We start from the raw sequence: 12582 nt of genomic DNA, 5'->3' as shown, positions 1-12582 counted from the left end.
ATTTCCCTGTAAATCTCCTCTGCTCCCACTCCATAGCTTCCACATCCTTCCTATAATGAGGTGACCAGAATGGAAAACAAGTCTCACCAAAGATTAGTAGGGTTGCAACATGACCTCCCTACTCTTGAACTCAATCCCCCTATTAAAGAAGTCTAGCATCCCATGGGCCTTCTTAACTATTCTATTAATCTGTGCAGCGACCGTGAGGGATGAATGGATTTGAACCCCAATGTCCCTCTGTTCATACACACACTTAAGTAACCGACCATTAACCCTGTACTCAGCCTTCTGGTCTGTCCTTCTAAAATGCATCACCGCACACTTAATCGGATTGAACTCCATCTGCCACTGCTCTGGCCAACTCTGCATCCCGTACATATACTCTTGTAACCTTCGACAACCTACAGCTCCATCCATAACTCCTCCAATCTTCGTGTTATTCCCAAACTTACTCACCGATCCTCCTGCGTCTTCATCCAGGTCATTTATAAACATCACAAAGAGCAGGGGTCCCAGGACAGATCTTTGCAGCCCCCACTAGTCACCGACCTCCAGGCGGAATACCTTCCTTCCACAATTAACCCCTGCTTTCCTCCAGTAACCATTTTTTTTTTATCCAAACAGCAAGGATTCACTGATCCCATGCCTCATGACTTTCTGGATGAGTCTCTCGCGGGGGACCTTATCAAATGCCTTGTTAAAATCGATGTAGATGACGTCTACCGCCCTACCCTCATCAATTTATTTTGTTTCCTCTTCAAAAAACTCAATTGGGCCCGTGAGGCACGATCTTCCCTTCACAAAGCCACGTTGACTATCCTTGAGTAGTCTGTACTTCTCCAAATGCTCGTAGATCCTATCCTTAAGTATCCTTTCCAATGGTTTGCAGACCACCGACGTAAGACTCATCGGTCTATACCAGGTCTCACCAGGTTTCTCTGTTACCTTTTTTAACAAGGAAACTACATTAGCCGTTTTGCAATCCTCCGACACCTCCCCTGCAGCCAAAGGGGATTCAAAGATCATAGCTCTCTATGCTCCAGCGATCTCTTCCCTCAATGCCACAGCAACCTGGGGTATATCTCGTCCGGACCTGGGGATTTGTGTTTTTTTAAAAAGATCCAACACTTCTTCTTCCTTAATCTCCACATTCTCCAGCACACAGGCCTGTTCTATTTCGACCTCACCCTGATCAAGATCCTTTTCACTTATGAATACTGAAGCAAAGTATCCATTTAGTAACACTCCAACCTCCTGCGCCTCCAGGCACATGTTGACCTCTTTATCCTTTTGCGGCCCCATCTTCATTCTTGTCATCGTTGCTCTTCACATACGCATAGAACATCTTGGGGTTTTCCTTAATCCTAGAAGCCAAGGCCTTCTTATGCCCCCTTCAAGCTCTCCTAAATCCTTTCTTAAGCTCCTTCCTGGCTATCCTATATTTCTCATGAACCTCTCCTGCTTCCTGCTTCTTATATCTAACATATGCTTTCTTCTTTTTCTTGACGAGTTGCCTCACATGTTTTGTCAGCCACAGTTCCCTTTTCCTACCACTTTTTCCTTGCCTCAGTGGGACAAACCTATCCTGAACCCAGCAGAAGTGTTCCCAACTTCCTTCACATTACTTCTGTGCTTTCACCTTTGAACATCTGTTTCCAATTTACTCCCACTAGTTCCTGCCTCATCCCTTCAGTTAGCCATTCCCCAGTTAAGCACTTTCCCATTGCCTGTTTATCCTTTTCCATAGCAATGCTGAAGCTAAGGGACTTGAGGTCACTCTCACCAAAATGCTCTGCCACCTGATCAGGTTCATTAACTAGAACTGGATCCAATATGGCTTCTCCTCTCATCAGCCGGTACATATACTGTATCAGGAATCGTTCTTGAACACACCTGACAAATTCAGCCCCATCTATCCCCTTGCAGTCAGGTGGTGTCAGTCAATATGAGGGAAGTTCAAATCACCCATAACTACAACCCTGTATTTCCTGCACCATTCTAAAATCTGCCTGCTTATCTGCTCGTCGGGGTCCCGAGGGCTATTTGGGGGCATATTGACTACTCCCAGCACACGTGATTGTTCCCTTCCTATTTCTGACTGCCACCCACACCGACTCAGTGGACACTCCCTCTGCAGCGTCCTCCCTTTCCTATAGACGTGAAACTATCCCTGACCAGTACTGCTACTCCCCCCCCCACGCCCTTTCTACCTCCCATCTTATTCCTTTTAAATCACCTCAACCTCAGTACCTCCATCAGCCAATGCTGTCCTTCCTCCAACCAGGTTTCAGTAACGGCCAGTGTCAGAACTCCACATACTGATCCATGCTCTAAATTCATCCACTTTATTCCCAATACTCTTAGCATTGAAATAGACACATTTCAACCCTTCTGTGGCTACATTTATGTTTTATCGCCTGCCTGTCCTTCCTCACCAACTCAGAACACATAGCATCATGCCTTTGTCCTTGTACCCAATCTCTGCACTCACATTCTGATTCCCACCACCTGCCAAACTAGTTTAAACCCTCTCCAACAGCTCTATCATACCTGGCCGCCAGGATATTGGTCCCTTTCCTTTTCCTGGGCAGCTGGTCCACTTTGTGCAGGTCAGACATTTCCCAGAAGAGATCCCAATGTTCCAGAAATCTGAACCCCTGTCCCCTGCACCAACTCTTCAGCCACCCATTCAACTGCCATGACTTCCAGTTCCTACCCTCTCTGCCTCGTGGCACAGGCAGCAATCCTGAGATTACCACCCTTGCTTTTTAACTTTTATATTAACTCTCTATATTCCTTCTCCAGGACCTCATCCCTATTCCTATCTATGTCATTGGTCCCCACTTGGACCACAGCTGACTGGTCACCCTCTTTCCTGAGACTACCGAGAACTCGATCCAAGATATCACGGACCCTGGCACCAGTGAGGCAACACACCATCCAGGATTCTCGATCTTTCCCACAAAACCTCTTATCTGTCCCCCTATCGAATCCCCAATCACTACTGCTCTCCTCTTTTCCCTCCTTCCTTTCTCAGCAAAGGGGCCAGTCACTGTGCCAGAGACACGACCACTCCGGACAGTCACCCAGTTAGTTACCTGTCTCCTGACTTTTAGGGGAGACTGCCTCCCTGAAAATTCGATCTATTACTGCCTCTGCCTCCCAAATGATCCGAAGTTCATCCAGCTCCAGTTCCCTAACTCTGTTTGACAAGAGATTAAGCTGGATGCTTCTCTTGCTGGTGTAGTCATCAGAGGCAATTGTGCTGTCCCTGACTCCTACATCCTACAATCGGAGCACTGGACTGCCCTATCTACTGCCTCCATAAAAAACTCCTAACTTAATTAAATTAATTAAAGAACCTTACCCGGCCTTACCCACTGGGAGCAAGTTCGTCCTCCGCCTCTGCTCGCCAAAACCTCTCAAATGAAAGCCTCAAAGCTCCACTGCTGCTCTGGCCCCACTCACTCACTGGCTGCTCCGATTGAGCTACCCCTCTTTTTATTTGTTTGTTGAGCTGTTCAATTTACGATTACCGAACCAGAATGCTTGCTCACCTGACCTGGATAGCCCAATCAGCTGCTTTCTGCTGAGTCTGAACTATTCAAATCTTTTCATTATTATTGCCCAAAATAACAAGAGTACATCGAAGTAAATAACACTTACAATGCGTCAAGGAAAAAAAAACGATTGTTTTAAAGATTGAAAAATATGGTGACACAAAAAAATAGAAAAAAAAAACACTAAAGCAAAGAAAAGTGAGGAAAAAAAAAACACTAAGAACTCAACCCCGGAGCCATGCGTCATACAGACAGCTTCTGAAGATAACCATCAAACCGCCAGCAAGAAAAAAAAATACAATTAGATCATGGAGAAAATTATCAATTAACTCAAATGGTAATAACGAGAAAATGAACTCCTTTTCTCAAAATCAAACACAGGTTCAAATGTTCAACTTCTAATTTTCTCCAAACTAAGACATAGCATCACTTGGAAGAACCACTGTAACAGAGTGGGAGCCGACGTGTCTTCCCACTTCAACAGAATGGCCCTCCTAACTATCAATGTAACAAACACAATAACATGTTGGTCAGACAAAGAAATAGCTTGGATATTTTGAGGAATTATTCCAAAAAGTGCAGTTAATTTGTTAGGTTGTAAATTAATTTTAAGTGCTTTAGAAATTGTAGAAAAAAACTGACTTCCAGAGCTGTTCCAGTGTAGAACAAGACTGACACATGTGTGTCAGTGTAGCTGTCTCAGTTTTACATCTATCACAATAACTATCAACATCAGGAAACATTTCAAACAATCTCTCCTTCATCAAATAGTAATGATGTACAACTTTAAATTGAATCAGTGTATTACTAGCACAAATCGAAAAAGAGTTAACCAACTTCAGAATCCGTGTCCAGTCCTCCATCATAAAAGTCAAATTAAGCTCCAATCTTGTTTAATCTTAAATAAAGGACTCTTACCCCATTGTGATAGTAATTTATAAATTCTTCCAATGGAACCCTTCATCAAAGGGTTCATACTCGTAATAGTACCTAACAAGCCAGCATTCAATATGTAAGGAAAATTTGTTATATGTTTTTGTAAGAAACGTCTAACTTGAAGTTATTGTAAAAAGTGTGAGTACGAAAGAGAATATTTATCAACTAATTGTTCAAAAGGCATCTTTAAATAGATCCAAAAAAGAATTAATACCGTTCTTTTCCAAAGTAAAAAAATTGGTTCACTCAAAGAATTCTTTAAAAAATGATAATAAATTAAACTACAATTATTAAATTTTATAAGATTAAAAAATTGCAGAACTGGAGCCAAATTTGTAAAGAATACTTAATCACAGGGTATACATTTAAATCAGCAAATTTAGCCAATTGTAAAGCAGCTCCCAATACAGCAGTTAAATAAAACTGTTTCACAGCTTTCAATTCCAAATCGACCCAAATTGGCCGTTCGTTCTTATCAACCCAGTGTAACCAAAAGGACATATATTGCACATTAACAGCCCAGTAATACATTCTTAAATTAGGTGAAGTAAGAACTCCGTCCTTTTTCAATTTCTGTAAGTAACATTTACTAATTCCTGTTCTCTTATCATTCCATATAAAAGATGAGATAATAGAATCAATCCGATCAAAAACACATCGTCAAAAAAACAGGGATATTCTGAAAATATAACAATTTTGGTAAAATCAGCATTTTGACTATATGAATGTGACCAACAAGTGAAAATGTAAGTGGGTTCCATCCACTAAATAAATACTTCGAAGAATCTACTCAGGGAACAAAATTAGCTTTGTAAAGATCCTTATTTTTTTTTTAGAGATTATAATACATAAATATCTAAAAAAAGTTCATAATGTTGAAAGGAGTATTACCATATATAGAAACAGATTCATTTAAAGGAAATGGTTAATTTTTATTGAAATTTATTTTATATCCTGAAAAATTACCAAATTCATGAAATAAATTTAGCAAGGTAGGGAAATTCCTTGGGATTAGATACATAAACCGGAAAATCGTCAGCGTAAAGAAAAATCTCATTCACAAGAATCCCATGAATATCTTTAGCTTCACGAAGAGTGATACCAAGGGATTCTAATTTTAAGTTAAATAACAAAGGACTTAATAGACAACTTTGTCTTGTCCTCTGTGAAACCTGAAAAAAGAGATCTACAATTATTAGTAATAGCAGAGGCAATAAGAGTTTAATATATCATACTAATCAAATTATTTAAATTAACACCAAAACCAAATTTCTCGAAAACATTAAATAAATATTTCCATGCAACTCGATCGAACACTTTTTCAGCATTGAAAGAGATGACACATTATAGAGTTTTAAAATAAGATGGGTATATAATGTTAAATATTCTCCAAACATTTGAAAAGGAATAACGGCCGTTTATAAAGCCTGTTTGATCTTTAAAAATAGCTTTACCCAAAAATTTTTCAACCAATTGGCCATAGTCTTTGACAGGATCTGAGCATCAACATTCAATAATGAAATAGGTCTATATGAGGCACAATCAGAAGGACCTTTATCCTTTCTAAGAATTAAAGCAATAGAAGTGTCATAAAAATCAAAGTGTAAATCACCTTTCACAAAATAGTCCTTAAACATTTCCTACTTATACGGAGAGAGCAATTTTCCATTTTTTTAATAAAATTCTACAGGGTACCCATCAAGTCCAGGGGCCTTACCAGATGGCTTTGAAAAAATAGCTTTATGAATTTTGGCTTCGGTAATTTGGACATCAAGATGTTTTTGATCTTCAACGGAAATTATAGGAAAAACAATCTTTCATTAAAAAAAATTCATTTTAGAAGAATCTACTGGAAATTTAGATTTATAAAGCTCAGTATAAAAATCTTATTAATGTCTTCATATTCCCAAGCCAGGGAAACATCTTTCCTATAGATTTTCAAAATTTGCCTTTTGGCTCTGGCCGTTTTTAATTGAGATGCAGTTTGTTATTTTTATCTCAAAACATATAATATTGACTTTTTAGCTTAAGCAAATAGCCTTCAATAGGATGAGTTAATAATAAATTATATTGTGATTGAAGTTCCATCCTTTGTTTAAATAAGTCAATATTAGGGGAAATCGCATAAATATTATCAAAGCCTTTAACTTGTTTTGTAATCTTATCTAATTCTACTTTAGTCTGTTTTTTCAGGTTAGCAGAATAAGAAATGATCTGACCACCTTAAAATGCTCTAAATGTATCCCATATGATTAATTTAGATGTACCCCCTATAACATCAAAAAGAAAAAAAAATTATTTTACCTGTTTTTCAATGAAGCTAACAAAGTCTGAATTCTGCAATGATGTCTGAGACAGGCGCCAAGGTGGGTGGGCAAGGATGGCATCATCGAATTCGAAAGACAAACTGAAAGCTGCATGAGCAGATACAGCGATAGTGTCATATTCACAATTCTTAACAGTAGGCAAGAAGGGTCAACAATAATATAATCGATCCTTGAATATTTTCTATAAACATGTGACAAAAAAGAATATTCTCTATCATCAGGGTGTAAATATCTACATAAATCAATCAATCCAAAAATCTGTCAAAAAGGAATTAATAAGTAATGCGGAGTGATTTGGAAGTTGTGGATGGTTGAGCTCTTGTCAAAGGATTTAAACAACAGTTAAAATCCCCGCCCATTATCAACATATATTCATTGAAATGAGGCAGTAAAGCAAATACATTTTTTAAAAAAAGATCAACTTAGGACCATATAAATTGACCAAAACTGTTTTTCTGTTACAAATTACTCCTTTAACAATTAAAAATCGACAAAAAATCTGACTTAATGTCCTCTTGAATGAACGAAATATTGGATTTAATAAAAATAGACACTCCCTTAGTTTTACTTTGAGAAGTGGAGTGAAATAGCAAACTCTTCCACGATCCAAAAAATCTATTTTGATCTCCCGCCTTGATATGCATCTCCTGGGCAAAAGTTGTATCAGGTTGAAATCGATTGATGATTTTAAAAGTCTTTTTTTTATTTGATAGGATAATTCCAACCACATACATTCTAACTTATTACATTAATCTGTTTTGATTCCATACTATAATTTTTTCTACTTTACACATGTGCCGAGCACATGCCAATATGGGATGATCAAAAATGGCAGTGATGGACAGTACAACCACACAGAAAACACACATGCTCCGGAACCACCCAATGGGAAAAAACCCTAATTCTAACCCCATCCCACTCCCCCCACAGCCTAGAAAAAGCAGGCACACTATGATAGAAAACACAACCAAGACTGTTCTGTCTGTCCAAAAAAAAGATTAAAAAAGGTTCTCTACCCTCCCCCAGTTAAAAAATGAAACCCACTGACCTTGTAAGAGGAACGACAAATTATCATCAAAGGAAAATTCCAGCATCTACAAACTATCCCATGTTTATATTTAGATTTTTTTTAACAAAGAGGAAACCAAAAAATTGTTATCTCTTAAAAAGAAAAAAACAGCTCCATCTTAAACTTAACATTAAATCCCCTAAAAAGCTTTAAATTCAGTTATAAGATGCAATACTCCTTATATAAAAAACATACTAATATGTTGAAAAGAATTAAAAAATAAGCAGTTATTAAATTCTAAAACATATTACCTAGAGACACCAAGCATAGTGTTTAATAATAAATCAACACAATCTTTAAAACTAATAAAATTATGCAAATAATTGAAACCTCCGCGAAGTATATGTAAGAGAAGGAAATAGCCCCATTAGTAGGAAAAACTACCAGTTAGTTAATTAAATAAAAAAAACACAAAAAATAACAAAACAGATATTAGGTTAAAGGAATAAGTCCTTTAATGTTCTTTTTCTCCATCGAATGTCCAAATAACCATTTAAACAGTCATACTTGAACCATAAATCTTCTTACCAAAAAAACAATGATATGCAATAATAAACAAATCCCCTAATGTTCCTTTAATAGTCTCTCAATGAAATGTCCAAGTAGCCTTCATAAATCTTCTTTCCGAAATGCTATTATGCAGATAATATGCCAGCCATTTCGATCAGCAGTCGCAGCAGGTATAGTTTAATCAAACGCCAGTGCAACTTTAGGATCACAAAATGTACGAGGAGGAGAATCAGGAGGAAAAACTTTAATTCTTGTTGGGTGACACAAGGAAGGAAACAATTTCTTATCATATGCCTGTTTCATTACCAGAGCAAATTTTGATCTTTGTTCCATTAACTCCTTCGAATAATCTTCATAAAAACCGAGCTGATGTCTCAAATCTAAAAACTCTTGTTTTCTTGCCTGACGCATTATTTGACCTTTAATCTTAAAATAATGAAAACAAACCAGAACAGCCCTGGGTTTATTTGGATCTTGAAATCTTGAAGTAAAAGTTCTGTGTGCTCTTTCTATAGTAGGCGGCTGTGATAATATAGAAGGAAATAAGGTATGAAAAAGCTTACCAATGTAAGCAGTTAAATCTCCATTTTCAACTCCTTCCTGCAGCCCAACAATTTGTATATTCCATTGTCGAGACCTAGTTTCAAGGTCTATAATCTTATTTCGATATCTTTCAAAACAAATTTCACTTTATTTTACTTTCAAGCAATTTTTGCTATTATCTTCAATTCCTCATTGTGTGCAGTGACTTGAGCTTCCAGATCCTTAAGTTTTCCCAGAAATGACATCATTTCATTAATATTCTTTTCAAGTTAGTCTTTAAATGAACTGTGTCCAAGCCATATCTTCAGCCCACAATGGCATTTCATCAGATCCTTCCTTTTGCATCTTTCCTTTCCCGTTGCCTTTATCACTAGGTTCAGACAAGTACTTCCCACTCCTCAAAGACATATTGTTCCCCTTCAAGAACCAGCAACTGAAGATATTAAATTCGGTTTAAACTCGGGGGAAAGGGACAAAACTAGGAGCAGCTCAGAAACTGATGTTATTCCATTCAGACAGGCACAGCCTCCAGGAGGTATTCAAATCTGGATTGACTTGATTGCACAATCCATCTGCCAAAACTACTTGAGCCAAAGCGTCAAAAGCTCCACTTCTTCACTGGCCACACTCCACCCTCCCCCCCCCCCCCCCGTCAATATTAAACTACAGTCCCATTGAAGGTGAATATGCAGTAGAAGAAACTCCTCCCATGCCCAGAACTGGATGTGGTGAGCAGCAGCAATAATTGTAGAGTTCAGCACCGATAGTCACTCTCAAAATAGCTTTAGCAACAGTGATGGACAAATATCCAGCATGCAACTTATTGAAACTTATTCCGCTGTGTGAACCCGGTAGTGTGTCACAAATGTAACATGCTATGAGATTTCACTGCTAATGTAATGGACTCTCTGTTATATTTCACTGTTGAGCTAATGGTTTCTCTGCAGCAGCAATGTTTAGCTTATGACTAGAAATAACAGGGTTTTGGAGTGCCTAGCTATCCAATGAGAGAGAGATATTGTTCTTTCCTGTGAGTCTGGAAGGTAGATAGATTTTCAAGGCCTTTTGCCAGGGAGAGATGAGAAGACACAAATGGAGAGAAAGGGCCCTTTTACTTTTATTTGTTTCCTTTACTAATCCTATAGTCAAAGTAAGAATTAAATAGCTTAATTGTTTAATCGCATACTGTGTACCATTTGTTATTTTTGGGGTACTGATTTGTAACAGGGGCACATCATGCAGCATTCACACAAAAGAGATTTCTTAGGTTTGGCCAAGCTCAGGGGCTATCACCCCCTATATTAAGTTGCTAGCTGAAGCAAGAGTTACATAAGGTTAAGTGACCTGAGTGAATTGCTCCCCACATTCACAGCAGGTAAACGGCCTCTCCCCACTGTGAACTCAACGATGCACATTTGGTTGATTTTGCTGACAGAATTACTTCCCAAAGTCTCAGCAGCTGATCGGCCTCTCTACTGTGTAAACTCACTTGTGTGTATGTAGATGAGATTACTGAGTCAATCCCTTCCCACACACTGAGTAGGTGAACGGCCTCTCCCAGTGTGAACTTGCTGATGTACCTTCAGCTGGGATGACCAACTGAATCCCTTCCCACAGTCTGAGTAGGTGAACGGCCTCTCCCAGTGTGAACTCGCTGATGTACCTTCAGCTGGGATGACCAACTGAATCCCTTCCCACAGTCTGAGCAGGTGAACGGCCGGTCGCCAGTGTGAACTGACTGGTGTCTCAGTAGGTAAGATGATTTAATGAATCCCTTCCCACACTCTGAACACGTGAACGGCCTCTCCCCAGTGTGAACTCGCTGATGTACCTTTACTTCGGATAAGCAAGTGAATCCCTTCCCACAGTCTGAGCAGGTGAACGGCCGGTCGCCAGTGTGAACTCGCTGGTGTCTTAGTAGGTGAGATGATTTAGTGAATCCCTTCCCACACACTGAGCAGGTGAATGGCCTCTCTCCAGTGTGAACTCGCTGATGTACCTTCAGTTTAGATGAGCAAGTGAATCCCTTCCCACATTCTGAGCAGGTGAATGGCCACTCCCCAGTGTGAACTCTCTGATGTTCCTTCAGTTTAGATGAGAAAGTGAATCCCTTCCCACAGTCTGAGCAGGTGAACGGCCACTCGCCAGTGTGAACTGACTGGTGGCTCAGCAGGTAGGATGATTTTGTGAATCCCTTCCCACACACTGAGCAGGTGAATGGCCTCTCTCCAGTGTGAACACGCTGATGTATCTTCAGTTGCGTCAAAGAAGTGAATCCCTTCCCACAGTCTGAGCAGGTGAATGGCCTCTCCCCAGTGTGAACTCGCTGGTGTTCCTTCAGTTTAGATGAGCAAGTGAATCCCTTCCCACAGTCTGAGCAGGTGAATGGCCAATCCCCAGTGTGAACAGACCTGTGCATCTGTAGGTGGTATGGTCGAGTGAATCCCTTCCCACAGACTGAGCAGGTGAACGGCCTCTCCCCAGTGTGAGCTCGGTGATGTACCTTCAGTTGAGATGAGCAAGGGAATCCCTTCCCACAGTCTGAGCAGGTGAACGGCCGCTCCCCTGTGTGGACTGATTGGTGGCTCAGTAGGTCAGATGATTTACTGAATCCCTTCCCACACTCTGAGCAGGTGAACGGCCTCTCTCCAGTGTGAACGCGCTGATGTACTATTAGGGTGGATGACCGAGTGAATCCCTTCCCACAGACTGAGCAGGTATACGGCCGCTCCCCAGTGTGAACTCGCTGATGTACCATTAGGGTGGATGACTGAGTGAATCCCTTCCCACAGACTGAGCAGGTGAACGGCCTCTCTCCACTGTGAGTTCTCTGATGTCCCTTCAGGTTAGACGAGCAAGTGAATTCCTTTCCACAATCTGAGCAGGTGAACGGCCACTCCCCAGTGTGAACTCTCTGATGTTCCTTCAGTTTAGATGAGCAACTGAATCCCTTCCCACAGTCTGAGCAGGTGAATGGCCGCTCGCCAGTGTGAACTGACTGGTGTCTCAGTAGTTTAGATGATTTAGTGAACCCCTTCCCACAGTCCGAGCAGGTGAACAGCCTCTCTCCAGTGTGAACTTGCTGGTGTGCCATTCGGTTAGATGATCGAGTGATTCATTCCCCACAAATTCAGCAAATGACCAGCCTCTGCCCAGTGTGAACTGACGGGTGTGTCCACAAGTGGGATAACCGAGTAGATCCCTACTCACACTTACAACAGCTGAATGGCCTTGTCCGGTGTGAACTTGCTGATGTACCTTCAGTTGAAATGACTGAGTGAATCCATTCCCACTGTCTGAGCAGATGAATGCGTTCCCCCCCCCCCACCCCCGTGTAAAATGACGTTCTGATGATCGAGTGAATCCCTTGCTCCTCTTCTTAAATATCTGGGCAGAGACAGCAAAACTGACGTGTTGTGTTCGAGATTTCCAGAGAAAAATTCCTTGTCATATTTAACCTGTAAAAAGATTTACAAAATAGATCAATGGGTGTGGAACAACATTTCAGATGAGATCACTTGAGTTGGCAAGGTGTGAGCTGACATCACACTGTTACAGTAAAGTTCAATCCAAGTTGGAAAGAGAAATCATCTTCTAACTGGGAACAGTGCTGGTATCTGGAATGACCATCAAACTC

General features: G+C 40.2%; 1 pseudogene; it reads right to left on the bottom strand.

Moving 5' to 3' along the window:
• LOC132407284 (zinc finger protein 850-like) overlaps positions 1–12582 on the bottom strand; it is a 75625-nt pseudogene that overhangs the window by 44532 nt on the left and 18511 nt on the right.

This window comes from Hypanus sabinus, chromosome 18 (assembly GCF_030144855.1).
Source record: "Hypanus sabinus isolate sHypSab1 chromosome 18, sHypSab1.hap1, whole genome shotgun sequence".
Lineage (NCBI taxonomy): Eukaryota > Metazoa > Chordata > Chondrichthyes > Myliobatiformes > Dasyatidae > Hypanus > Hypanus sabinus.
This window is presented reverse-complemented; position numbering and strand designations above follow the sequence as displayed.